The following is a 13,022-nucleotide window of genomic DNA, read 5'->3' on the forward strand; positions in this document are numbered from 1 at the left end:
GTGGATCCCTTAGGAGGTGGGATTTCATGGGAAGACCTTAGGTCATTGGGGGAACACTCACGTGGAGCCTAGTTCCCGTCTCTTCCTGTTTTGCTTCCTAGCCAGTTTGCTTTTCCACTCCTGGCATTGCCATCAGGCACCCTGAACCAGCGTCCTAATGGTCTATGGGAGCATAGCCTAGTACCTCTAACCTGTTAGATAAGCAAACCCCTTTACTTCATAAATTAATTAGTTCAGGCCTTTTGTTACAGAAGGCTGACACACTTAACCTTGCTGGCCTATGCTAATCCTTAAACATGCTGAAGTTTATCTTACCATGAGGCCTTTAGTCTTCCCTAGACTGTGTGTGTGTGTGTGTGTGTGTGTGTGTGTGTGTGTGTGTGTGTGTATGTGTGTGTGGGGGGGTCTGCTTCTTTACTTGGGTGTTACACCGGGTACAGTTTTGTCACAGCAGTTTGAGTGAGATGTCCTCCACAGTCTCCAGCATTGAACACTTGGTTTCCAGCAGGTGGTACTGTTTGGGAGGTGTGGCCTTGCTGCAGGAAATACATCACTGGGGGTGGGCTTTGAAGTTTCAAAGATCCTGATCCGGTTGCCTCTCTGCATCCTGTCTGTGATTTAAGATGTGAACTCTCAGCTTCTGCTCTCAGCATCCAGCTCTTGCCCCCATGTCTTCCCTCCACCATCACGAACTCTGGCCCTCTGGAACCAAAAGCTCAAGTAAACTCTTCCTTCTGTAAGTTGCCCGGCTGTGGTGTTTTATCACATCGACAAGAAAGTGACTAAATGTCTCCTGATTAAATATTACAATTTCTCCTCTCCCAGTCACCAATGCAACTCCTGTATTTCTCCATAACAGCTGTCACAACAAGTAGTTAATCACTTACAGATCACTCACAGAGCAATCATGACTGTCTTACGTTGCCTCCTGAAGAGCAACAGCTTTAACTTGTTCACCATGTAACCCCAAACCTGTCATGGTACCCAGTAACCAGCAACTATGTTGTGAGTGTCTGAGGAACAAACAGATGAGTGAGTGAATGAATGAATGAATGAATGAATGACCAAATGAGATCAGAGACACAAACAGAGACTGATGCTGGACTCTGCTCCAACCAGACCCAGATTGACTGGCATGGGTTCAAGAGCAAAAAAGCCAAAGAGACCCACATAGACTGGCACTTGCCCCAGGCCTCCTGCGTTCCTTGTGGGAGACAGACTGCCTGTCCTCCAGGCCTTACTCCAATTTCATCTCCCCAGGAAGCCTGACCCAGTCCTCTACTCCAAAGCCCCTCTTGGTATTTCCCCTTCCCACCACTGCCATCTCTGTTGACCGCCTCCATGTGCATGCATGCGCCATAGTTTTCCTTCCTTGTTTGTTCCTGTCTCTCCCATGACACTGAGAGCACCAGGAGCAGGGGCTGCCATAAAGCCTCTTTGTGTTCAGTAGGATAACCCCGGACCAAAGGAACAAGGTTGACTTGTCTGGACCTGGACATGGTCACTGACTGTTCCTGGCCTCTGTGTGGTGGGACATCCCCTGGCAGAGAAAAAGAGACACAGGGGTGCAGCATCCCCTGAGCACCATTAGTGCCCGTTTGGAAGGCACCGAACAAAGGGGGCATTGTCTGCTGACTTGCTCGTTCACATATGGCACGGCCTTGTCCCTGTGCCTGCTCATTCGCCCAGTTTATTGAATTCTCCCTGGCTGCCAGCTTCTGTGATGGGCACTGGGGACAAGGAAAAGACCCAGAGCTGATGACTCAGGTGCAGAGTTACATTGCGCCTAATGTTAAGCCAGCAGGCTGAGAGAGGTGACGCCAGGATCCCTCTTCTTTTATCTTCAGTCTGTAAGCTGTCTTCAACCCCATGATGCTCCAGCTAGGAATCCAGACACCAGCTAGTTTCCACAGACTGCTGTGCTTGCAAACAGCAGATGCCTCAGAACCTGGAAACCGCCTTATCCCTTTTCTTAAATAAAGATCCACCTCCACCATCCCTTATCTTTCCTGCTTCAACCTTTCCAGATATGACTCACAGAGCCCCTCTCCAAATCCCTAGGGCCCCCACAGAACCGAGCTAGGTGGGCAGGCTCTGCTGACGCAGTGCCCATACCACCCCAGCCTGAGGTCTGTGGATTAGGCTTCAAGATCACCTAGGGCAGTTCCAGACAGGGAGTGGCAGGGCAGGCTGAGTATGGCAAGGGTGGGGTGACTAGTCGACCAGATGGGCAGCCAGAACATAGGCCTCAGCAGGGCGGGGCTGCCCGGACTTTCCAAGCAGCTTTTGTGTAACTATTAATTTTAATGTGTAGGTGTTTTTATTTTCATGTAAGAATTCTGATAATGTAATCAATTAGTTATATTACCTAATTTTAAATAGGTAATGGTTAATAATAAATTTTAAATAGGTAATAGTTGTGCCAGATGTGGCAGCTCATGCCCAGTCCTGAGGAGGCTGAGGCAGGAGGATTCCAAGTTCAAGGATAGCCTGGGCTGCTTAGAAACCCCATCTCAAAACAAAGATTGATAGCACTGTACTCTAGTACACTGGGTGAAGCAGATAGCCCTGGCTAGTCATTTTTATGTACAAAGCATTTATTGTCCTGTTGGATTACTTCCTTGCAACACATTCCCAGGAGTGGAACTATAATGAAAAAAAAAAAAAAGGTATGAGCAGTTTAATAGCTCCGGAACCCTAAAGGGCTGTGCTAATTCACACTTGAGCTGGCAGTATGTTTAGGTTGGTTTTACCATATAAGTAGCATGCACTGTTATAACTTTGCTAATGTTCGCTAATTTAGTGGGTGTAAAATGGCACATCACGGTTCCTCTAATTTGCCTGATTATAGTGAGGGTGAGCCTGCCTGTAGGTGCTAATGTAAGTATCTCAGTGACAGGCTCCCCACAGCCTCTCAGCCACTGTTCTGGCTGCGTCTCCCCATGCCTGTCAGCCTCTGTCTATCTTTACACTCTTTCTTAAACCTTCCTATCTCCATCTCTCAGCTCCTTCTCTAGGTTATAAGCAGTCAGGATTGTGGCCTCTTCATAGAGGTCCAGGCAAGTCCTCTGTACCTGGAAGCTAGCCCTGGACACAAGGCTTTTCCATAGGGAGCTACACCTCTGAAGGCCAATGGTGCCCATCTTTCCACTAGGGTCTCAGTAGGGACCCTTTCCATTCGTTCAGGTAGCTTCACCTGAGTTGAACTTGTAGCTAAGAGTCAGTGGCACTAAGGTCTAAGAAGTAGCCAGGAGTGGCCAGACTGTCCCTTAGTGACCCTCTCCAATGAGATGTCCTAAGTGCCACACCTCAAGGCAGCCTGCCAGATGGGGTTTCATGTCTGGGAGTTGGAAATCTATGGTCTAAAAGAGCTAGTGAGTGGGCCCCTCGGAGTCCAGATGTGTGGACAACATAGAGTTTCGTAGAGGTGACAGCAGCTCTTTTGCTCCAACCAGCACCTCACCTAAAGTTATAGAAAAACTTAGCCTTCAAGCAGAAAACCCAGAAGGTTCAGGTCTGGGCTCTTGCCACTACCTACCTTCCAATGGCACCAGGAGGAGTTCAGACGGGTATCAAGACACCAAATGTATTGATGATGCATATGGGAAGTGTGCTCAGATGCATATGGTGAGTGCCCATGGAGGGCAAACAGCTGCCCCTGGCAGCCCACCTGCCCCTGGCAGCTAGTCCACAGAGGCAGGTGAGTCTGGAGAGTTGAGGCCTCTGCAAACCTTCTAGAACCATGAGTGGTCCAAAGCACTAGAACCACAGACACAGAAACCAGGCAGGACTCAACTCTCAAGTGCTAATCCCTCAAAGTTTCAACTTCTAACAGCTTTAAAAGTGTTATTCGAGAAGTACACACCCATTTCTAGGATGTTTGCAAAATATCAAAAACTATAAAGAAAATATCAACCCTTTCCACTCATCCAAGATAGCTGCTTTTCTGGTTCCATCTCATTTTTGTCTGTGCTCCTCGCTGATACCGCCTAACATGGACAATTTTCTGTCTGCTTCCTTGCTTTAGATTATGAGCACCCAAGCTCATAAAGGACAGGGAAATGGCCTTCATGAATACTTTTTTTGAGACAGGGTTTCTCTGTGTAAGGTTGGAGCCTGTCCTGGAAATTGCTTTGTAGACCAGGCTGGCCTCAAACTCACAGAGATCCGCCTGCCTCTGCCTCCCGAGTGCTGGGATTAAAGGCGAATGTTATCACCACCTGGCTCTTCATGAATACTTTCAATGACAGCATAACAGTCTTTTGAAGGGACATCCTTTAACTATTTATATTTACAATTGGATTATTAAATATGAAAGCACAATATGGTTAAGCCATCATTTCATAAGTCATGTTTCCTTCCACAGTTTGACTTTTCTCTTAGCTTAGTGTTCCAACCATGACATATGATATACTATTACATATTATATATAGTAATATATAATATATAAAATATATGTTGGACATATATATGTATGTGTATATATGCTGTAAGACTCAGCATATTTCAACTTTGCTTTCCTGGGTGGTTAAATTCACACATGTGTCCACCTTACCACACACCAGCAATGATGCCAAGAAGTGTTTCTTATTTGGAAGCTGGTAGTCTACTGCCTTTTTTTAGAAAAAGATTTATTTTTATTTATTTGTGTGCATCTGTGTATTTTGACCTTGTGTGGGGTGTGACTGTGTGGTGACTGTGGAGGTAAGAAGGCTTTGTGTCCTCTAATGCTGACTTACAGGTTGTGAGCCACCTGGTGTGGGTGCTGGGAAGCAGAAGGAGGTCCTCTGCAAAAGCATATGTGCTCTTCACCCCTGAGCCACCTCTCCGGCCCCTGTTGCCTTCTTTTAATGCTGGGCCAATGGAAGCCCGGATAAAGACATTCATAAAGGCCATACAGAAGGTCATTCTGGGGGTGGGGCATTTCCCCCCTGACTTTGAAGCTTCTGGTCTGCTGTGCTCTCTAGGCAGACAGGCGGATGAAGCCCTGGAGTTAAAGAACCTGTCCAGGCCCACATCACACACACAAGAAGCCATCGTTGCCTGCTCCCGCGCTGTGGAAATCCAGGGCCCTCATCTCACCGCTCACTGCTGTTCTCTAGCTGTGGGAAGTCAAGGAGAAACTTGGACTTGAGTAGTCTGCCCTGTGCTCACAGGGGAACCATGAATAGACTTTTAAGTATGGAGGCCAAGTTTCACAAAGATGCTTCTGGTAGGCTGGCTCAGGGAAGACTGGAGATGGGGGGGGGGGGGTTGGGGAAGAGTGGGCACACAGAGAATGTGAGCCACATCGAAGGACTGGCATGGGCGCACACGCATGTGTGGTTGTGCGCAGGGGGCAGTGAAAAACATTAAGGGTCTGGGGAGGCCTCCCACAAAGTCCCCTTTACCGTGAAAGGTCCATTTTTATCTGCTACACGTCAGGCGAAACCTACGCCAACTGCCAAAGACTTCACCTCAAATCCAGAAAATAAGAGAGAGGACGGTATGGATTACGTTATATTTAAAACAAGCCCACACAATGCCTGTAATTTTTTATTCTGACTCCGTAATTATAGCCCGAGATCAGCCAGATCACAGTTATCCCCACACCGACCCGCTGTTGGGACACATTGAATTAGAGGGTTTGCTGCCCTCGGAGAGTCTATTTTAGATGCCCTGCACTGGCAGGTAACAGGCCTTTCACAAGGCCCATCTTGTTGGAGCCCCTCCCAGGCAGCCTGCTCAAAAGGCCAAGTCAGCAACAGTTTCTGAGAAGGCCACTGAAGGTGGGGAGAAGCTAGGATGCTGTAGTATTGCCCAAGCCCATCTCTGGGTCTCAGGTCTGAGCCCAGGGCTTGAGCATCAAGGCAAGCTTAGGAGAAGGCCTGGGTCAAGCCCATCTTAGAGCCTCTGCCCTCTGGAAGATTCCAGAATGCTGCTCAATTTCATCACCTGATCTGGATTGAATGGATGGATAGATGGATAGATGGATGGATGGATGGATGGATGGATGGATGGATGGATGGATGGGCCACTGCTTGGCTGTTTGGAATTGCTTTGGGCTCCTGTTGCCCAAAATGACCAAGGTGAAAAAAGAAGAGAGGAAAGAAAGAATGGAGAAAGAGAAGTATGGGAGAAAAGAGAGAAGGAGGAAAACCAAAAGAACACAACACAGCCAGTTACATGGATAGCCCCTGTCACCAACCATGCCTGGACCAATTAAGATCCCCCCCATCCCCTCCTATTCCCTTCCATCCCCCTCCTATCCCCTCCCATCCCTTTCCATCCCTTCCTATCCCCTCCCATCCCTTCCCATTCCCTCCCATCCCCTCCCAGTAGATCAGCCCCGTGATGATACCTCAGACAGAGCCAGGTAGGATTGGGCCCCCTGAATATGAACCTGTATCACCATTGGAGGTCAGAGGAGCCCTACCAGGCTGAGTCCAGCCTCCTGGCAGCCCTTGGGGAAGACTGAATGGCACCATCCATTCAAAGATGCATATATGGCTCTAAGACACTGTGCACAGCCTTCTCATTTACTCATATCATTCTACCAAGTAATCATATCCAGGGTCAATGCAGCTTCCATTTTAGACATGAGGACATGAAACTCAAAGACGTGAAATGCACCTAAATGCCACCCACCTCACAAATTAAGGAGAGCGATCTAGAATCCAGCTGTCAGAACCCCACAGGCCACACAACTGGCCTGACACCTCCAGGTCTGATCCAGCAGCCCCTTGGCTGGTCCCACACCCTTGCTAAGCACCCGGACCTGAGGAAGCCTAGCACAGCACCCATGTTTCAGTATGATTTCTCCTGGAGCACTGCTTCCAAGCCCCCACCAAGCCAGGTTCCCTGGACCCTCGTTCTTAGGGCCCCACCTCGATTGATGGCTCCCTCTTTCTGCCTTGATGCATCTTATACATAGTCCTAGTTTTGCCCTGAAGATAGACATGACGTTCTTCTGCTAGGCTTCTTATCTCTCTGTTACTAGGCCATTCATGGCCCACAGGTAGATGCCCCCAACTGTCCCTTGTAAGAAAAAAGGAGAGCCTGAAAAACCATTGACCTTCAAAACTCTGCTCAAGTTCATCCTGTGAGGCCCTCCATCATGGCTCACATAGATGGAGCTAACCTCAACCTTCTGGCTTATCTTCCAGAACAGAAGAGAAAGAGAAAGCTATTATTCTCAGTGACCCTCTGCCTCAGCACAGATCTGATACCTAACTGAGTCAGTAAACATAGAACTGAATTGCTCTTTACAGTCTCTCTCTCTCTCTCTCTCTCTCTCTCTCTCTCTCTCTCTCTCTCTCTCTCTCTCTCTCTCTCTCTCTCTCTCTCTCTCACACACACACACACACACAAGTGCACGAACAAACACACACACACATTAGACTCAGATTATGGGCACCCAACCTGAACCAGCCAGCTGGGCAGAAACCACCAGGAGCTGGCATGTGAGGACTGTTTGCTAGCTAAGAATGGGAGCACTGAAATAAACCCTAACTTTAAAAATGAAACACACACCTTAGGTATTTTATTTATATAACACTGCTCCAGTTTTAGGTCACAACCTCCTCAAGGTGGGCCCTGCCAGCCCACAGGCCCCTTCTGCACCCCACCCAATAATCATGGCTCTACCTGCCCTCTCTCCCCTCCTGTTTGCCTTGCAGGGTTTCCCTCGATTGCAGGGTGTAAGCTTCCAGACAGCCTGGGGGCCTGTCTCAGACCTCGGTCCAGACTCCTTCCCTCCCTTCATTTCTCCCTGCCTGACCCAGGAGTTGGTGAGGATTAAGTCAGAGCCAGACCTGGAGCTCTGGGGCAGCAAGTATAAAAGTCTGTGAGGGCAACTCTCTTTGGTTGGCCCAGTGCCAGACAGACTGAAAAATGAATGCATCGGAGGAGCTAGGTTCTGCCAAGCCAAAGGACCCCACTCCACAGGTCACACCGAGGAGGGGTGGCTTTGGGTTAGATTATGGAAGGACTGTTGGAACCAGGGCTCTTGTCTTGAACCTGCCTTCACTGTGGTCAACAACATAAGATTCACTACTCCACAACCCACTCCCACTTGCCCATGCCCCCACCCTGAGTCCTGAGCCCAACTCTTCCACCTGCTGAGAGGACCAGTCTTGCTGTGACGCCGGGAGGTTCAGAGTGAGCCCCTGTAAAACCGAGCAGCAGGAAGGAAACAGGTGAGAGGGCCACAGCTTTGTCCTGGCACTTCCTACTTGCCCTCAAAATCATTTTGTGAACCCAAAAGTCAAGTTCCAGGTGATTTCACCCTGGTTTTGTGAGCCACCCAGATGAACCCCCTTAGGAAAGGAGCCAGTGGGTCAGAAAACAATATTGACGATGGTATCAGAGGGTCAGGAGGCCCTTGTCACTGCTCCTGTCCTCCCTGCTCTCTCATCCCTCACCCTCCTCTCCATCCACAACTTTGCCATCATGGGTCCCTCCTTGGGACACAAGAACCCACACACCTCTGGCAGGACTCCTGCTCCTAGCAGAATATCAGGTAGGAGGAAGACGCTTGGGAAGCCTTCACTGCAGTGCTTGGAAAAGACACAAGCCCAAGGCACTGGCCCTTTCTGTCACAACACCGGCCCCCAGCAGACCATAGCTGTGGTTCGCCACCGCAGGAACAGTAAATTGAGAAGCCTTGTAGCCATTGATGTGAAGTGGTCAACCACCAGACACTGTCGCAGCCCAGCAGTGGGCAGGAGCTCGTTTTCAGATGCCCTGCAGCCTGCAGGCTTCGACTGTTAAGCCTCAGAAACCCAGCTCCCTTCTCAGAACAGCACGGCTAGGCCCAGAGCAGAGGTTACTGCCCTCAACATGAGTATGGTGGCCTGGGGTCATCTCACAATCCTGGTCTTGTGAGGAGAGGTCCAACAGTACTGGGTACTCAGTGCCTGTGGCACCGGGTCACAGCTTCAGGCCCCTGTAGGGAGCCTTGACTACAATGTTACCCGGAGGTGGGTCTGTTCAGACAAGTCTGACTCTCACTTGGCCTTGATGTCCACCCTCACCACGGCCCCAGCAAGAAGGATCCTGGGGAGCAGGAGGGGGTTCTCAAAGCCTTGGAAGAGTTGTGTCCCAGAGAGGGGAGGCTGTTTCCAGGCTCCTGGGTGTCCTGCTTCACTCCATACAGGAGTGTGGCCCATCTGTAAGGGTCTGACGAAAGGGAAGATATGGGCAATCTTCTGCTGAGTTCTTCTCTCAGAGTCTTCATGGGCAAGGTCTCTTTTCCAAGACTCTTCTGGACTACCTGGCGAAGACTCAGAGGGTCCAAGGAACCATCCAACACCAAGGGAATCTCTCTGGCTTCTTCTGGTGTGTTGTATACTCGAGATCAGCCCTTGAACTTCCAGCCGAGGGTCGCTGGGATTTCTAATGCAAGTCACCACATCTGGCTGTAAGCCACCATATCTGGCTTCTAACCTGAGTCTGAGGATTGAACTCAGCCATCAGGCTTACCCAGAAAGCACCCCTTCTCTCCCTTAGCCATCACCTTGGCCCCTGCAAAACAAATGAGTATAGGAGGAAATGCCATCTTTTCACAGAAAATTTCTTTTCTTTATTTTTTTTTGACCTGACAATCTACAAATTCACCCTGGTACATTCATGCAGACAGTATTTATTGTGCATCTGCCATGTGTTCTAGGCATAGGATGATCCACAGGAGAACGTATACTCTCGGGGCTTGTGTTCTTAGACATGGGAGAGAGACAAAATACAGAATTAAATTGGTAAACTAGGGAGCAAGTAGGAGGAGGAAGGATAATGGAGAAAATCCAAATATGGCAGGGAGAATGCCAGGTGTCGGGGTGCGGGGAGGGGTGGGAGAGGTGCAATCTGAAGCAGTGTAAAGCAAGTTTCTAAGAAAAGATCTGAGTCAGAGAAGGGACAGCTAGAAGCCAGGACAGCAAGATGAGAGGGAGTTGGTTGCTCTCAGTCACAGGGGATTCTGCCCTCCTGGGGATATCTGGCAATGTCTGGAGACAGTTTTCATCGCCACAGCTGGAGGAGGAGTTGCTATTGGCACACAGCGAATAAATCCCCTATCGTCCAGCAACAGCAGCCCCTAACAGCACAACTGTTCCATCCGAATTGTCCATAGCGTTGAGGTCAAGGCTCCCTGGGGGTGGGGGCAGAAGAGTAGGAGACAAAGCCAGGGATGTAGATGCTGACCGGACAGCCAGCGATGTTTTGGAACCAGAGAAGCTGATTCAGAAATTCTTATGGAAAAATATGTGAGACTAGCTTGGGACAAAAATGAAAAGAAAGAATAAACAAGAGTGAGTAGCCTCAGAGAATCTTATGTAAAAATCTCATGATGTATGGCTTATTTTTTCAATATATAAAGAGTTCTGACAAATGAGAATCTCTCCCTCTCTCCCACTGTGTGTGTGTGTGTGTGTGTGTGTATGTGTGTGTGTGTATTTGTGTATGTGTCTGTGTCTTGTATTTTTGAGACCTGATCTCTGTATAGTCCTGGCTGTCCTGGAGACCAGGACTGGCCTCAAACTTAAGAGATCTGTCTGCCTCTGTCGTCAGTGCTGGGATTTAAGGTCTGCACCACCAATGCCTACCTCTGGAAAAAAACTCTTAAAAGATACTCTTTTTTAAAAAAAATGAGCAAGAACCAGAAATCTTTAAATAGACTATAAACACAAGGGAAAATGTCCAACATTATTCACAACTTAAAGTAATACATGACTGTTATAACTTAGCAATAGAGCTTAACATTCATTAGGCCCTAACATCACATAAATGAATGGATGGATGGATGGATGGATGGATGGATGTCTGCCATAAAAAGCATTTTTTAAAGATAAAAGAACAAAGGTAGAATTTTATTCCCAGGCGTATGTGAGATCAGGCCCAGGCACAGCTCTTAAAACACACCTGGACGGAACCTCTTAGCAAATTACTTCATGTTGGTTTCCCAGAATCCAAAACTCATCTTTCAAGCAAGCATGTCATTCTAGGAACATACTTTTCTTACTTATGTGTACAAACACTAACACACAGATTCCTCTTGGGTAGCACCAGCCTTATATAGGAAGTAACCTAAATGTCCACCAGTGGGGCACTTGTTTACTCTGTGGTACATTCTTACAGTGGACCATGAGCAGCTATTTAAAAGATGGAGACTCACTCTCAGACCTTCCAAAAGAAATGAAAGCATATGTCCACCAAAAACATACCATCCAGAGACTTCTGAAATAGCTTTATTCATAATAGCCCCAAACTGGAAACACCCAAACGTCCACCCACAGAATAGAATAATTGAATTACAGTGAGGTCATATGATGGGTTACTATATAACAATAGGAAAATAAATGAACAGATATGCACAGCAACAGAAATAAATTTCAAAAGTACTTTGTCAAGCAAAATAAATCAGATCGAAGAGTATGAACTATGTGATGTTTTTTCTAGGATGTTCAGGGGGTAAAACCAAGTCACACAGACAAACCAGGACCTGCCTGCCTGAAGGAAGAATAGGTTTCTGGAAGAGATGGGAAAATCTTTTAAGGGGAGGGTGATGGAATCAGGGTGTGCCTTACAAGGTAGGTGTCTTTGTCAAAATCACTGGATTGCACACACTTCAGGCTGTACCTTCTACAAAATGTGAACTTATCTTTTGTTTTAAAATATTTTCATTATTTTATGTATATAAATGTTTGCCTACATGTATGTCTGCACAACACATTCATGCCTGGTGCCCCTGAGAGTCAGAAAAGGATAGTGAATCCCTTGGAACTGCATTACAGATGTTTGTGAACCACCATGTGGGTGCTGGGAACTGAGTTCAGGTTTTCTGGAAGAACAACCAGTATTGTTAACCACTGATCCATCTCTCTATACCCTTTGATTTTATCTTAATTCAAATTCAAAATTAACTACTGAATGAAAAATTGCTAGCCAAGCTTAATATCCCTTGGAATGGGATAACCTCCAAATAAATGATTTTATGTGGGGCGGAAGGGAAGAAACGAGACAGAATACACATGCCATAGGATTCTATCTGCCCTAAAGAGACACTTTTTATATATAACCTTGGATATGCGCAATGTTTCCAGAAGGCTCTGTGAGCAAGTGCTGACAGTTATCTTTGGAGAGGGGTTGTGGGGACTCAGGTCTGAAGTGGAAGACATATTAAGATAGCTCTTTGTTCTGTTGTCATTTCTTAGTTTGCTCATATTAATTCTTGTTACTATGAAGCCTGATTTAAAGCCTTCATTGGATAACAGGGTGTTCTGAGGTTGAATTCTAACCTCTCTCTCCCCTTGATAGGTCAGGAAGGAGGGAACAACTCGAGGTTTCAAGTTGGAAGTGGCATTTGGACAGGCAGATCCTTCAAGCTCCCAAGCGCCTAGGTTCTCCCTGGTTCCAGACACCAGTGGAAATTTACTGAAAATCTGGTTGCAAAGATTTTGAGCTGACATGTCACACACTTCCAGTCCCTCCTGTGATATGGGGAAATTTGTCTGAGTGAAAGTCTTGTGATGGTTAAGAGGGTGAAACTTCCTCTGTTAGGCTAAGACAAGACTTTTAAGATGTTGTGGGATTGGAACGAGGCCACTGGGGAGAAGGGAGCCTGCTCTGGAATGGGACAGCCAGACAATGCAGTAGCTTGCTTTTATTTCTGCAAATAAGAATATACCCATGTCCTTACCAAGAGTATCTTTCTCCATTTCAGGGGTGACTCTTAGTGAGTTGATGTCCAGCCTCTCTATTACAAGCAAGAGGTTTTGGGAGATGTGACTTTACCTGTCCTAGGCAGATGCCCCAAAGAAACTGAGCTCAGAGGAAGCAGGGAGGGAGACCCACAGGCTGCCCTTGGAGACACCTAATTGGTGATCAGAGAGTAAGAAGCCCCTGGGCCTTGGCATTTGGAATGAAAGCTCCTTATGAACTCCTAAGACCCTGGTAAATACATTTAGAAGATAATAATGGTCAGGATTTTGTGTTCAGCTAATTTGTGACCCCAAATGTCTGGTTGACATATCAAGAAAAGGGACTCAATA

Source organism: Mesocricetus auratus, unplaced genomic scaffold (assembly GCF_017639785.1).
Source record: "Mesocricetus auratus isolate SY011 unplaced genomic scaffold, BCM_Maur_2.0 Super-Scaffold_100007, whole genome shotgun sequence".
In the NCBI taxonomy this organism is placed as follows: Eukaryota; Metazoa; Chordata; class Mammalia; order Rodentia; family Cricetidae; genus Mesocricetus; species Mesocricetus auratus.